The following is a 16,022-nucleotide window of genomic DNA, read 5'->3' as shown; positions in this document are numbered from 1 at the left end:
TTTTTGAGCAAATTTAAACCTCATATTTGAATTTTGGTCAAAATCTGTATAAATGTGTGGGATCCTCTGGACAAATACTGAAAGTGTCATTGTATATGCTCTATTTGTTATTTTAATTGTCTATTTATTTTCTTTCCTGATAGTCTTCATTTCTGTTCATGAGATAAATATTTTACAGATTTTCAATTCATTTGAAGAATAGTTAAAAGATAACTGTATATGTGTGTGCAATTCTGACTTTTGGTGCTCTCTGACTCTTTCTAATGCCTTTGAACGTAATAAAAGGCATGGAAATGTTCCACTATCACTCTCTCTTCTGAAGTCTGCTGGAGTGGTTACCTTTGTTGTTGATAGGTTATCATTTTTCCATTCCATTCCAATCTCCAAAGCAATACAATTACTTTGTATGAGATTATATGCAGCCACATTCTTCTGTCATATATGCCATGTACTGAGTTTGATTAAATTATCTTGGATTTTCAGAAGTAAAACTGACAACAGCTTTTGGCCGATAGCCATCACACTGTTTCCAGAATGAATTCCCAAGGGAACATGATTGAAGCTAGTGTCTTACAGTGTTGTCTGAGGCAACTAGTCAGTAAAGGAAGGTAGTCCTGAAGAGCAGGCATTTCTTTGCATACCTCATCAGGAAGTAATAAAGATCCCATCAGAGTTTTCAGGTAAACACATGTCATTTTTTATTACTTAGACCATTAATGCAGGTCCTTTTGGTAGGGCGTGCTGTTTGCTTTCTGCACATTCTCTTCCAGTCACTGACTACATATGGAAAGTTGGGAAAGGGACTTTAATACTGAAACTGTTGATGCTAACTTGTATGAACAATATGATGCAGGTGACATGCATTTTGGGGAACAGGATCTGTTGGTAAAATAGGTTTTCTGTAATTCAGTCCCTGGAAAATACTTTCTAATTTGTATTTATCCATAAGTCTCTTGTTAGTTTGGATTGACTACCAGAAGTAATGTTAGCAGCACAAGCTGTACAGTTTCTTTTTGTAGTCAGTTAATGCTTTTATTTCTCTTCGAATTTTAGGTGGACTTGACATTACAGTTCTCTGTTAAATTCCTGCCTTCCTATAGATCATTTCCAGGTCCATTTGCAGCATGTGCATAAGCATTGGAACAAGCATTACATGGACATATACCTATGGTTTGCCATTCTAACAAGTTGTTTAGATTATATCCTACAGCCACCCTAAGAGGGCTTTCTCACAAAGCTCATGTTATGCTCAGGTATGCCGAGGGTAAAGCAAGGACCAAAAGGACCCTTTGATCCTTTTAGGATATTTAGGATCCACAAGCACATACTCATGTGCACATATAATAGGATCCATTTTGGAAAAGAGAGGATGCTAAATTGAATATGGGTTGAAGAAGCAGGATTTTTACTGTACTAACTTTGTCCTTTTTTGTTTCATTTTCCCTAAGCTGTTGAAGGCCTACTTTTTTCCCTGGTATTGTCTTATTTACAGCAAATGAATACCATAAAGTAGTCTTTCTCTCATTCCATCTACAAATAATAATAATAATGATATTTTATGTGGAAACAGACATATTATTTCATTATGTGAATGAATGTAATCTGTGGCTATCCTAAAGTCAACACTTGTTTCACCCTCTTTTATGAAGATGCATTTCTACTAGTGCAATAGATAGTAAGACTGTCCTGTTTAAGATTTGGATTAGGGTGTCTGTATTTTAGCAATGAAAATACTGATAATATAATGACTTAAGATAAATCATTTTCAGTGTCCCATTCAGAGTGCACAAGGTGCAAGGAGTGTAGCTACAGCATTTGGGAGAGAGTAAATCATGTTATGTAGAAAATTCATGCTGGGGTCAAGACTCCTTGAGACTGGAACTTTTAAAAGCATTACTAGGTTCCTCGTGGTCCTGCTTTTTCTCAAATAGTTATGTACTTCATTTTAAATTTCAAACAACTTTGACATTGTGGTAATTCAGATGCGTGAATTTTGCATTTTATAAGTAGGTGAATGTGACTATCAACAAATATTCATAAAGTTGAATACTTTTCTGTACTCACACTTTATTTTGATGTGCCAGTGTGCATTTTTTCAAATTCTCCATCATAAAGTCTACTCTGTATGTTACTGTTATATATATCATGACTGTATATCACATCCTTTTTTTTTTTTCATTGTGAATATGAAATACGATGCCACATACTTCATAAGCCAAAACAGCATTTTGCTAATGACTTCACTTGCGGGTGACAAACTGCTGAAGTTTTCATTCTGCTAGACTGTACTTTTTCCTCATTAACAGAAGTCTCATTTATATAACTTAGCTTGTCATATCATGAATCTTTGCTGCTTGGGTGAAGGAAGGGCACAGCGCTTTCCTCTAAGATGGCAGAAAATTCTAGAAAAAAGTGTCCTACTAATTATAAGGAAATTTAGGTTGTTTTAGCATAAGCCTTAGAGCAAGAAGTTCAGCCCAGATTTTTCCTTTAAAGGCTTTGCATAATCTAGAAAGGAAGACTTTTCAGCTTACTTAATGTTTATGAGATTCTGACCTGATTCTGAGTTTAACAATGTTGCTGTAGAAAAGAATCAGTCTTTGCAGGAGTTGATGTTATAAATAATCACTTATGGCTCGACCATGCCTTCCGGCAAAGCCTTGAGTGAAGCCTGATGCATAATTAGCACTGTCCCAGAAGGGGCCCTGGAAGGTATAGTGCCTTAGAGACACCCTTCAAGCTCAATCCCCTTTTTGTTCCCTGTTTGCTCCAGGGATTTAGTTATTTTAATATAGCAGAGGTAAAATCTGTTTGCTGTTCAAATACAGTATCTAAAAATTGTTCTCCATTTAAACCAATCCACATTAATATAATGTCATATTCTCTGCCTGCACCATTGCATTTACATTAGATTTTTTTTTTTTCTTTAGAACTGGTCTTTTAAGATGTAACCTATGCATTACTTTACTTTGAGTAATGCCTGACTTTCTAAATTGCCCTGATTTCATAGGGACTGCATGCCTAATACATATATAGACTTTTGCAGAAGTGCCAGAATCAAGACCCCATTCCATATGTTTGTCTTTCTATTTCAGTCATAAGTAGTCACTCTGACTGTGCTGTGATTTGCGTTCAGGCATTTTATTAGTATTTCTTCAGATACTCTGAAGAATAGGGGTACTGTATGGCATGTCCTGTCACTGCAGAAAGAGGACAAGGGAGAATATGAGCAGAAATGAGATGAAATATTTCTTTTGCAAATCAGAATCACTGATTTTTGAGAATCAACAGTATCATGACGCTTTTACTGTCATTTTCTGGCATCTACTCTTTTATAAATTATAGCTCCTGCTTCCTCATGACATAATACCACTTTACTTTCCAGCTCTGCTCTTAGAGATTGAATTAGTGTTCATCCTTCTCCAGCAAATTCTTAATCCTTGCTAAAGACTTCTCACCTGCTTAAATATTTCAGGGAAGTAGATACACATCCTTTTCGTACTGCAGCTGTACCAGCTGACAAAGTTACTGCTTGTCACCCTCCCAGATTGCAGTTGCTGCCTCTGCTAGCGAAGCTACTCATATGGCTGTCTCCTGACCCATTTCAGTCAGAATGCCTTAGCTTAAGCAGTTTAAAGAGTGGTTCTTTGCTAACCTGACACATTTTTGCCTGAGATGAGCTTTGGAGAAATCACACAAGCAGCTGAATTAGCTTCTAGCAAGAGCATAGTAATAAGCAGGTAAGAGAGAGTGTAGAAGGGGTGGGATTTAGTCTAGAAAGGGTAAACTCTTTATGACTACAGCTGCCAATGGAAGAGGATGCAAATTCACATCTAAGTCTCAGACCAACCTTGAAAATCATTCCAGTTAGAGTCAGTTCTTCAAAGGAAAGTGATGCTCTCTATGTGTGTGTGTGTGTGTGTGTGTGTGTGTGTGCAAGCTATGAGTAGAGCAAGGTGTGCAAAGTGGAGCAGAGTAGAAAATGAGCAAGGCTATATAGAGCCACTGTGTATGCCTTTAATCAAGGTAGACAGAATGGTTGAAATATTGACTGAACATGGACAAAACAACAGGGAGAATACAGTGTGCTTGGTAGATTAGATATGCTTTATGCTCAAATCCAGCAGCAGAAAAACCAGGAGAGAGACTGAAACATATGTCAGTTTCCTTTCCAGGATCTGTGCATCCTATGCTAAAGGTGCTTTCCCTGGTCACCATCTAAACCTGATTATTAAGGAGTACGGGATTAATAAAAGAGTTAATACATTTGTGAATACACTATTCATCTCTGATATGCTTAAAGATTGAAAGAAAAGAATCCTTTCCCAAAGGATAGTATGGAAAACTGAAGTGGGAAATAATAAACTAACTGCAGTCTTATCTACAAAGAAGCAAGCCTAATCTTCATCTCACCTTGACCACTTCTTTTCTTTTTCTTACTCTAGTGCTGGTGCCAGACCCTAATGCTTGAGCAGCATAATCTGGATATAGTTGTGGGCAATTTTACCAGATGTTTTCTATTTGGAAATGTGACGGATATTTGAATGCACAGCTGTAGCTCTTTCCTGTCATAGAGTATGGCTAGTTTGTTATTCCACACTAGGCAAAAGATTACTGTTGCTATGGAGTATTTGGCTCTAATCACGTTCATTGCTGCTACCCCATCTTTCCGAATAATCTCTGGGCAGCCACACCACCATCAACCACAGTTTGGCTCTTATGGACTTGGGCACATGCAGTGGAGGCACTGGGCATGGGGCTGGGTGCGGGGCTGCTCTGATGCCTTCAGCAGCCTGCCACTGCCTGGGAATGACTGCTGCAGCTACAGCCAGAGCCTGCTTTGGTAGTACAAGAGCATAACTGCTGTGACGTATTGGGAAACTTTACCTTATCCTAGAATTCTATTCAACACAGTCCATAAAAAATGCAACTCTGGTCAAACAAAAATATGTATTTTATATTTAAAGAGGTAATATGTTTATAATAAGAGTGAAGCATCTGAGATTTTCTTCCCTGCTTTACTTGCTTCTAAGTTTACTATATAATGTATTCAGGTGGTTGGATGTATTTTCATTTTGTGGCCAGACCAAGCCTACCTGCATGCTATACACATTTGTTATATATGTTTAGAACATATTTTAGTTCTTTTGGCCTTCCTACTTTCCTTAAAACAAGGAACTTCATGAATACCCAGAAATGCTGTAGAAGTACAATGATTTTAATTAACACAACCACAGCCTGTTTTGGCCATGGTGATCCTGTGGACAAGCTGAAAAAGTGCTATTTCTTTAAGTAACTGACTAAATGCGATGTGTGCATTGCATTGCGACGGGTTACATCACTGGTCGTAACATGATGTAACCCAACGCAGCATGATGTAAGCGTCGTGATACATTGGAGATTTAAAGAAACAGCAGCATTTCCCTGTGTCCCTCTGCCCCTTTCCTCGTATGGGCTGTTACTCTCTTTCCAATTACTAATAACCCAACCCAGTTGACAGTCCATGAATACTCATGTCTGATTATTATCATTTCTATTAATAAAATACTCTCCCTTCTGATAAATGCAGCCTCAATCCTTAAAGGACAGATGTTATAATTTTTATATGCTTATACATTTATTATATGTATTATAATAATTAATTGTTATAATGATTAATTATTAATGAAGTATAATTTTTATAATTATTTATATATATATAATATTATATTATATTAGGCAGTTGTATATGGGAAGGAGTGCCAGACAGTCACAGCTTTCCTAATTTATCATTACAACTTGATGTATTTTTTCCTAAGACCATTGCAGCTCTTGATCAGGTGCGCCTATCTCCTGTGCTGCTGTGTGGAGGTCAGGGTGAAGCTTTGTGCTTGCTATTGCCATTGCTGCTTTCAGGACAGATCACTATATATGTCTTTTATTACTGTGTCCTTTCTGAACATATGCTCATTAGTAGGCACATACTTACACTGCAAGTTTAAATGATCTTTAGAAAATAGGTTGTACCTCTTTTGTGTACTCCCTTGGCTTTTATTTTTTGAGGAAGTGTATTTTAAGACAACTGTGAAGCACACGTTCTTAAAGATGAACAGAGGTCCACATTTATCCCTGACAACATTTCTTCTAGGATGCTAAGGTTGGAAGAGAATATCACATCATGAATCAATTAATACACTCAGGTTTACAGGTAGAATAAAAAATAAACCCTGTTTTAGTTTTGTCATTAGGATTAGAAATATATGGTGTACAAGCTAAGCAGTAAGTTTACGACAAACACCCACACACAGCAGAGAACTTTTCATTATGACTTTATATCATTAAACACACATACACACACTAGCAAAGTAAGAATGATTTCTTCCTTTAAGAGATTATGTTCCAAAAACCTGAAATGAAGGACTTTCATCACACACCCAGTGGTTTCATTGTCTGTTTTATTGTGGGGTGGAAGTGAAACGGAAGAGCTGCATTTTTATTGCTACTATCTCTGAGAGATTGGCTGAGAGAAGGCAGAAGGGATCCTCCCACAATAAACACGTGGAGCTGGCATCAGCTTCACAACTCCTCCCTTCCCTTTCTTTCACTGAATCTCTTACTTTGGTAAAGCCATGCCAGAGAAGGTTTAATGGTGAGGACAGCGGACAATAGCAGGTTCTGACTTCGATCCTAATATTACTCTGGCATTTGCACGCATCTGCTTTCACGGTTGTCTCATCCGGAGAGTTTCATCCTTGTACATTGCTGTACCGGTGAATTTACTCTGATGTTGTTAAAAACTGAAGTCGAAATGGTTGTTCAGGATAAGCCTGGTGATTTTTATCCTGTTCCTCTCTCTCAGACTGGCTGCTTTCTCATGCTTCAGTACAAGAAATCATAACAGTTTAAAAAAAAGAGAATTCTGTCACAAGTAAACTTCACTGGAATTTTCCTCCCAGGTAGCTGGTGGCTGATTTAGACAGTGGAACATACAGCTCATGATTTCTGCAGTAGAAGCTCGATTTTGAGCATAAAGCAGTCCTGTTTATTTCAGCACAATAAACAGTGATAACTGTCTATTTTCTCTTCTATTGAGTTGTTGATGGCAATTATATTGTATAATATGTTTAAAAGTTATTACAAAATGTTGACGAGTGTCTGATATTTCCTTCTATGAGTTATGAATGCATTGCCTTTTAAAAATATCTATTTTTGATCTTTTTTATTTCTGCTCTAAGTTTTGTGTGAAAAGGAAACTGGAAGTGAATGCAACGTTCCTAGTATACACCTGCCATAACTAGTTATTATACATTAAAATACAAAATTACAGTATTTTCAGAATTATCTTGTTTTATGCTTTGACATTCTAAACATTGTATTAGGGGTTTTGTTTGTTTGTTTGTTTGTTTGTTTGTTTTGTAAGGTTCTCATTGATATGACTAGAGTGGTGCCCAAGCCTTTTTCCTTGGATGTTATGGATAATTTGGAACCTAGCAATTGTGTATCTAGCTCAAGTTATTATTTCCACTGGGCATGACTATTCTTTTTTAAACATCCCACAGTACAGGTATCTCCATCTCTGTGCTAACCATTCCTAAGCCCACATTTTATTCAATAAAGAGAAAAAAAGCACACCTAGGTTGCAATTCATCTCAACCTGGGGCAGACATTCTTTCTCTCCATTGACTGTAGGGAGTGTCTAGGGTGAATTGGTCGTATTTTTTTAGGTATGTAGATGTATGTTTGACTTCAGTTCAAAAAATAACACCTTAAGAGTCATCCCTCACTTATCCAGTTTTATAAACTTTCTTTGAAGATAATCACATTCTCTTTGGCCTTGACTCATGTAACTTGTAATACTGAAAAATTTTACTATATCATAATTCATCCTTTTTTTCAGCTCATTAACAGAATATTAAACAACATCAGCTTAATATAGAGCATCATTTCACTACACCGCTAATCTTTTGCTACGTTGAAAATTGACCTGTGGTTACAACTTAACGCACTCTGTCTAGTTTGTTTTGGATCCATGACATTATTTCACCTCTTTCTCTGTGACGAATTATGTTCTCAACATCTTCCCACAAAAAAGGGTTTATCAAAGGCTTTTTGAAAACCCAAATAAATTTTATCAACAAGTTTCTTTTATCAAGTATTCTATGGAAATGCCTAAAGATTTCTAGTAGATCAAAGCGGCATGCTTTTTCTTTAAAGACAGCTGTGGTTTATTTTCTATCAATGTATCTAAATGCTTTATGATGCTTTTAATTGCTATTTTCCTTGGGTATCATAACTTTTTTTTGGGGGGGAGGGGGATTAATATGTACAATACCTGTTCCTACTAATCCTCCATTATATTAGCTTATTTTAATTAGACACTGAAGTATTTTGCCTGCAGATCAATAATTTTATCCTCAAGCCTTTTTAAGAATAAAATATTGGTTTATCCTTAATGTATCTAAGGATATAGGGGCTAATTTTCCTCTTCTGATACATCAGTTTATTAAGCTGTGGCTTATTGTAACTGTCTCATATGTGTCTTTGATTCCTGGGTGCTCTAAGAGAAATACTCATTATCCTATTACTTCTTGTAAAACTAGATACCCAGAGAAGAAATAAAGAGTAAATGAAGAGTAAATACCAAATATGAAATCAGAGAAACCAAAATAATATTCAAGTATTCCTGGACTGCTAATGATGGTCAATAACTGAAGACAGCATGGAATTGAATTAATTTTGATGGTGCAGGATAGTACGTATTAAAGGCAGTTGAGCATGAGGCGAGGGTAAACTTAAATGAAAAAAAAGAAATGGAACATCATGAAATGAAGTAGGAGGGAAGAGAAGGATCAAAGACTCATAAGGCTGAAGTAAAAATATTATTTCAGAAAGCTGACCAGCGTGAAGAAAAGTATGGCAATAGAGGATGCTATGAGATGAAAAGGAATGAGGAAAGAGTTGGAAGAAAACAGCTTGTCAGATTATATCACTTTCTTGGTGAGAAAATCTGTGAGCTACTGTGGAGAGAGGGAACATTATCAATTATTTTGATGGCCTGTTTTGTACCATACTGCTGATATTAATGGATTTGGAACCTGTTTTCAAAGGCAAGAGCCTGAATCACAAATTAAGGTTTGTTACAGGAACTGCTGCTTTTTACAACAGGAATTCATAACAAAGGGAAGAGGGAAGCCATGCAGAGACTTGGAAATAAGAGACTAAAATGAGATGTGGTAAAGTCAATATGGGACAGAAAAGGGTAGTGCACTTTGATCCCTAGGAAAATTATATCATCAGAGTTAAAATGTGGGTGATGGCAAAGGTTTATTTAAATGCCAACATCCAGAAGGACGTTTGCACTGAACTAAAGATTCAAATTCTGCAGATCCTGCCATTATCCTTTTATTGCATGAATTATTAAGTATATGGCAAAACTAACGTGTCAGAGGTTTTAGAAGATACATGCCAAACCAAAACACTCCTCAGAAATACCATGGCAAGTTCTTAATAATTTAGATCTAAATATTGTTGTGATTGCATGAGGGTCTATTACTGAATTTATGGTGAAATTGGTGCAAAATATAGCATTCACACAAAATTTTGCATTCATCCAAACTCTCACAGCTTCCCTTATTTCTTAGAGAGTTCAGTGGCTTTTTTATTCATGAACTGATTTTTTTCCCTTTCCCTTCCTCCACTGTCTGTGGCCAATTTTATCATGCTTTGCTGGTAAGAAGTGTGAAAATACCCATTGTGGTGCCTGAGAGATAAAACAAAAAGCAATAGACATTCTTAGCATTTTCCTGTGTTGTTAAAAACTCCAAATATGGAATTTTAAAAGTATGTATAGAATATGGCAAATGTCACACAGACACACACACAGGCAAACAAGCACACAGCAAAACTGATGAAATTTGCCTTTTGGCAGTTTTCCAAAAGAGCAGCAACAACAGCAACAATCACCTTTCACCTGGCGTATTTTTTGTCTTCAAATTTTGTCTCAGGTGAAAAGCAGTTTGCAGATACTGCTTTTTTTGTTCAGTAGCAGAGTTGTGCATCAGAGTGCAGGGGAGAGCTCAAGGTTACAGAGTAAGTTCATCTTGCTACATCATTTAGGCTTCATCAATGAGTTTTAAGCTTGCAAAGGCAATTTCATAGATGCCTGAAGAAAACTGAAAGTAATGCCCGGAGAAACTTGACCACAGCAATCATTTTTTAGTATTTTTAAGTGCGATATCTTGTTGTTGTTGCTGTCAGTGGAAGAGAAGCTGGCTGTGGTGCCAGTATTTCTGTTTTGATTCTGTAAGTGTATTGCAATCCTGAGATGAATGACAGATTGCCGACAACATACAGGCAGGTATAATTTGGACAGATGCTGTGCCAGGTCTACCATCAGACACCCACGCTAATTTACTTTGTCAGTGACCTTCAACTTACTTAAGTTCCGTGGCTTTTTTTCCTGAGCAAAACTGCCAATTACATTTAATTTCCTTAAATAGGTGGTAGGTGTTTTAAATTGTAAATTGCACTGATTGAGACAAGAAAACATTCAGATCTCTTTTGCAGCTGAATACAAATGCAATACTAAGTTCTAGTTTTCTCCTGTAGGAACGGTAGCACACATGCCAAACAATAGATAACATGAATATATGTATAACAATATTCCTTAAAGAAACCAAAGAAAGAAAAACATGACCTGTTCCTTCTCGCAGGAGCCATTCATTTATACTTAGCCATAGAAGATTGGAATATGACTTCTTAGAAGTAATTGCATACACAAGCCTCATTATTTCACACGTAATTCTACATGATTTGTATAAGATTCCCTTTAAATGTAAAATTCAACATGTCATTCTTCATTGTGATTCTAACCACCTGTTTTTATATTAGCATAATAAAATTATATAGTACATATGAATCAAAACAATCCTTTTTCAGCTTTAAAAATTTTAGTTATTCAAAATCTCAAAACAACTTCCTAAGATGCTCAGAACTTGTGCTTTGTAATATTAGAATCAAAATATTGTGGAATGTTGCACTTTCTGTTAGTGCTTTTTTCTTCTTCATCCTTCTTCCCTAATATTTTTCTGTGAAAATTTCCTCTGAATCTCACCAAGTGGAGGAGAAAGGAGTATTGCCAGAAATACTGTGTTTTCAAAATGCAACTAGTATGGATTGATGGATTTTTTTAAAGTTGTTCTTTAATGTAGCCAGATGCATGAAAATTAAAATCCTGTAATAACTCTATGCATATACTACAAAGTCCTACAGCTGCTTAGCACTCTAATGTTCGAGTGACAGGGCTACTCCCAAACTTTGCATGTCACAAACTTAGAGCTAACAAACGATAACATGAACAAAAACCAATGTCCCTTCTGTTTCCAGATTTGTTTATTTAAGTCTAGATCTGCTCCTTCTCATTGCCAGGATCTTAGTGAGACTCTTTGTGAAGTGGCCTGCTCATGAACTACCTCCTTGTTACCCTGTGAGTCTATCTCCTGATGTTTGGATGGAGTTGCACATTTTCTAAGTGGCCTGATCCTCATGTCTTTTGGTCTTTACTTATGCTTCTGTAACAATAATTCAAAAGTAGAATGCAAGATTTTCTTCTTTAAAAGTACGGTTTTTGTGTATTTTATTTAGAAGCGTGGCAGTGAATATTTCCCCCTGTATCTTCTCAGAGCATAAGCTCTTTGGAAGACAGATTCTTAATATGTGTTTGGCAAAGTCGTATATGCTTTCAGTATTGAATAATGAATAAAATATTTCAATAAACCTTCCTTATCAATCTCCATCTTATTTCATAAGCATACACTATCAATCCTAGTGAAAATCTTCTCTGCATGTGCGCTATTTTTGGAAAGTATTAGAATAATTAAATACTCATACTTCAAGTTACAAAGGTCTTCATTAGATCTGATTTTCCCTGAAATAGTTAGAATATGTTCTATGTCATCTCTTTGTCTTAATTTTTAACTTTCAACTCTTTTTACTAATATTTTAATTGTTTGCGAGTGTAATTGTTTAATTGTTGTGAGTAGATGAAGATGTCATGGAAATTTAGTAGAGACAAAAAGGAAAACTTGGCATCATGTGCTGAAAAGGAAAAGGAAAAGAAAAAAAAGGAATAAAGTTTTGCATGCTGTCACATGTATCTCCTTTGAATGTCTTCTATCTGTTAGAGGTCTTCTACTTACCTGGTAACTATTGTGTCCAGAACTCCCCCCAAGAAATAAGATGTTAGAGATCCAGTAAATATCAAAATTACAAGTGAATATGGTGCAAAATATTCTATTATGCATTACAATGGAATAAAATTCCATTCTCACAGGATCCACTGAAATAACAAACACTATTAGTTCTGCATCTCTCCAAAGACAGCTGCCTATTGAGCCTGTGCTCAAAAAGAAGAATTAAAATAGCAGCACCAAATGATTAGAGGTATTCTTAAGAGCTGATTTTTCAGCTCACAGCTTGGTGTCTACAAATACCCAACAGGAAAGTCTGCAAAAACAACTTCACCACCAGTTGTTGTAAATGCGAAATGTGTTCCTGGATTATTCAGTTATGTGCACACAGGATTTAACAGTTACCGCAAGTTACTAAAACTGGATGTTAATTCAGATTCTTTTACAAGGCAAGCACATTCGCTTTAAAGGGTGCTCACTTATACACTTTTAAACTTATTTGAAATTACTCTGCCTTTATAAGTAATGCTGTGCCAAAATGATTAAACCCTTTCTGCAAAGTCGAGTTACTCATAGACTTAGGAAATTTGATCAATAATAAATTTGACTTGTGCCTTCAAATTTAGAAGTCCTATACATTCCTGGAAACGTAACTGTAGTATAATCGTCGTAACTGTTTTATGCCCCTCTACAGCTAATCATACTCTGCCCATATCTTACACCTGCTCACTTGCCAATACAGTATGTTATATGTGCTGCTGGACAAACTTTGCAGCGGGATTTATATAGTTCACTTCTGGTTATTTTTATAGTAAGTGGGACAAGTATGTGGGTAGACCTGGTCAGGTGTGCAGTTTCTGCCTCTGTTCCATTACAGCAGAGTTCTTTGCTAGCACGGCCACGGAGAAGGTGTGCAGTGGACAGAAATCAGTGTCGGCTGAATCCTACAGGGACTCTCATGTTCTTGGCGCTTGAATGTAGGCAAAAACTTACTCGTATCTGTCCTCAGACAAGACTGAAGCTAGCTTGATCACAGTGCTGAAGCTTGCGCATATCGGTACTGAAATCAACAGGACTGCTCATACGCTTAAAACTATGTATGTTCCTAGGAGCTTTGCCCGGTTAGAGCCAGCATGTGTAACACAAACAGAAGGAGTGTTGTTTTCAATATTTGAATATATCTGACTGATTGTTAGATTTTGGATTTTGTAATGCAAGAAAGAAGCATCCAGTTATCTTTTCTGAATTTCAAAATGGCTTCACTGGCGAGGGAGGTGAGACGGGTGAAAGCAAATGCTCTGCTTCTACATAGCAGCATTGTGCACGCAGACATTTTAGCATTTTTACATTCATACCTCATCAAGTGCACCAATTTAGCACAGACGTGTAAGCTGTTTGAGATCAGTGCCACGCTTGCATATAGACAGTATTCTTCCTGATGCTCGTAGAGAGAGAGAAAAAAAAAAGTGCTTCTCTTTGAATTAATTTATATAACTATATAGTAGATTTTTGCTTTTTAATGAGTGTTTCATTATTCAATCAGTAAGAACTGCAGGCTCAGTCCAACCCTAAATCAAACAGAGCAGATTCAGTTACACTGGAAGTGCAAGAAACACTCCCCTTATCTGTTGGAGGTCACTGAAAGGATAGGCGGCACAATGGCTTCTTTCTTTTCTGCCATTATAGGCTGTTATGTCAAAGCAGCGTACTGCATTTAGAAGACTTTAAGCTCTAGATCCTCTCAGGCGGTGTAACTTGTGTAACAAAAATCCTTACAAAAAGGACTGCTGAACATACACAGCTACGTCATTTCTATATTCATAATAGCCTTTAATTTTCTAAATGAAAAATAATTAATAAAAGCAATAATTATTAAAACCTCATTAAAAATGATTGTCTTTGATAATTTTTATTCAAAGCCATTTATTCTAACAAAAATGATTGCACATTAAAATAAATCAAATATTTTTGTTTTGATTTTTTAAGTATTTCTTATGTACCATGATGAATTATTCATTAAAAAAACTGATGCAAGAGAACTAGGTAGTGAAATGGATTGATACAGAATGAAAGATCAAACTGGTTTTATCACCTTCTCCAGGATGAATAAATACAATCTAAATAAACACAAACAGTTTCAGAATAGGGGAAAGCTTTCAGGTGTGCCTATTTTAGCAGCTATGATAAGTGTCCAGTCTAAATGCCTAACTTTTACCTACATCACAGATGTATTTCTAACAATCTCCCTTAAATTAATGACTCATTTTCCTCCATGGAAATATGTAGAAAGCATTGAAAACTGGGAGAAGGAGGGAGAAATCCCATTTGTCTAAATATATTTAAGTTGAGGTTTTATCTTTTGAATCTTTCTTGGAATAAGAGTCAGTAGCAACCCACTGCTGATGTGAATACAGAATAGGATAATCAGAGTGTGAAAGGAAAAAAACTTTGTATAACAGCATAGCTCCTAACTGATAACTGTTGTTGCTATTTTTTGTAAGCTCTTTGTGGTCCTAACCAATGATCAGGATCACATTTTCTTTTTCCATCTGAACAAATAGTATGAAGACTTTCGCTACCCTGGAATCTACATAAATCTAATATCTGATCAATGTCACATAGGCTCTGTCTTTACATATCTGATACATATCATGTTCACAGTGCAACATGAGTTATCTGTATATTGATAAGCATAGAACACCCCTTTTTCTCTCTTGGGGTTTCTTTTCTTCATTGAGATGAATCTACTTCAACATATTGCTGTGGAATAAACTTTTAAGAAGAATAACTCCCATATCCATCATAGTTGATATTGAAATAATAATTATTAATAATTATTACTAAATTTCACAGAATTCTCACCTTACAAAAGTGCTTCCATCCTTCTGTGGAACTGTATTGGACAATGCAATAGCTCTACGTACCAATTAATATATTCCACTGCCCTGTATTAACTTGATGGAAGATATAACCTCCTTTGAAGCATGTGAAACTCTTGAGTTTTGATCTGATTTAATGTACTTACTGTCATCTAGGGAAAAAGCTTGTGAAAAAAAACCAACATAATTTAGGGCATGGAGGAGTCATTATTTCTGTCCTTATCCGGGAGGAACATAAATATAAAGAGTACTGCCATTTGTAAAGTATTGCAAGTGTTATCCCATTTTCAGTCTCTGTACATGGAACAATTAATGCACTAAGAGATGCAAACAATCTTTCTGAAAAAAAGCCATTTGTCATCATGTAATTGAAGGCTATGTAATGCAGAGCAAAGAACTGAGGTTATTTTAGAATTTCATAATTTTTGATGCAACTGCTTTGCAACTTTCTTTTCCTATAAAATTTTCTATGTAGATTTTTTATTGATAAGGTTGTTATTTGAAAGAAACCTATGAAATATCATTTTCTTTTTGTTTTAATTCTCACTAATGCATGGAACACAGAACTCTAGGGATTTTGCAGCATTTTCTGGCAGCCCATCCAATTTTGAATATGACACAAAATTGTCCTTTAATTTTCTTTTCTTGAAAAGACACATTTCCTGGCTATACAGCAGCAGCTACACATTTGCTCTGGTCTGGAATGCTAGTGACTTTTTTACTGTTGCACTGGGGCCATTAAGAAAGTGTTGTGGAGAAATACAAATTCATTTATGTTGCTCGTTCTTTAGTTAAATGTTGCTACTGTACAGTGCCAGCCATTGCAACACAAAGGATGTTTTTTTGTTGTTATTGGTATCAGAATGATGATGACTGTAATCTGTTGTCTTCTGCTATTCAACTATAATATAAGAATTAAAACAAAACCAAACAAACCTAATTCCAGTAAATTTAAGTAAAACTCTAGGCCTAACAA

The 16,022-nt window shown here is 35.9% G+C and overlaps 1 protein-coding gene across 1 annotated transcript in view; it reads left to right on the top strand.

Moving 5' to 3' along the window:
- Positions 1-16,022, top strand: part of NLGN4X (neuroligin 4 X-linked) — a 129,737-nt gene that overhangs the window by 24,166 nt on the left and 89,549 nt on the right. The window lies entirely within an intron of this gene.

This window comes from Apteryx mantelli, chromosome 1 (genome assembly GCF_036417845.1).
Source record: "Apteryx mantelli isolate bAptMan1 chromosome 1, bAptMan1.hap1, whole genome shotgun sequence".
NCBI lineage: Eukaryota > Metazoa > Chordata > Aves > Apterygiformes > Apterygidae > Apteryx > Apteryx mantelli.
This window is presented reverse-complemented; position numbering and strand designations above follow the sequence as displayed.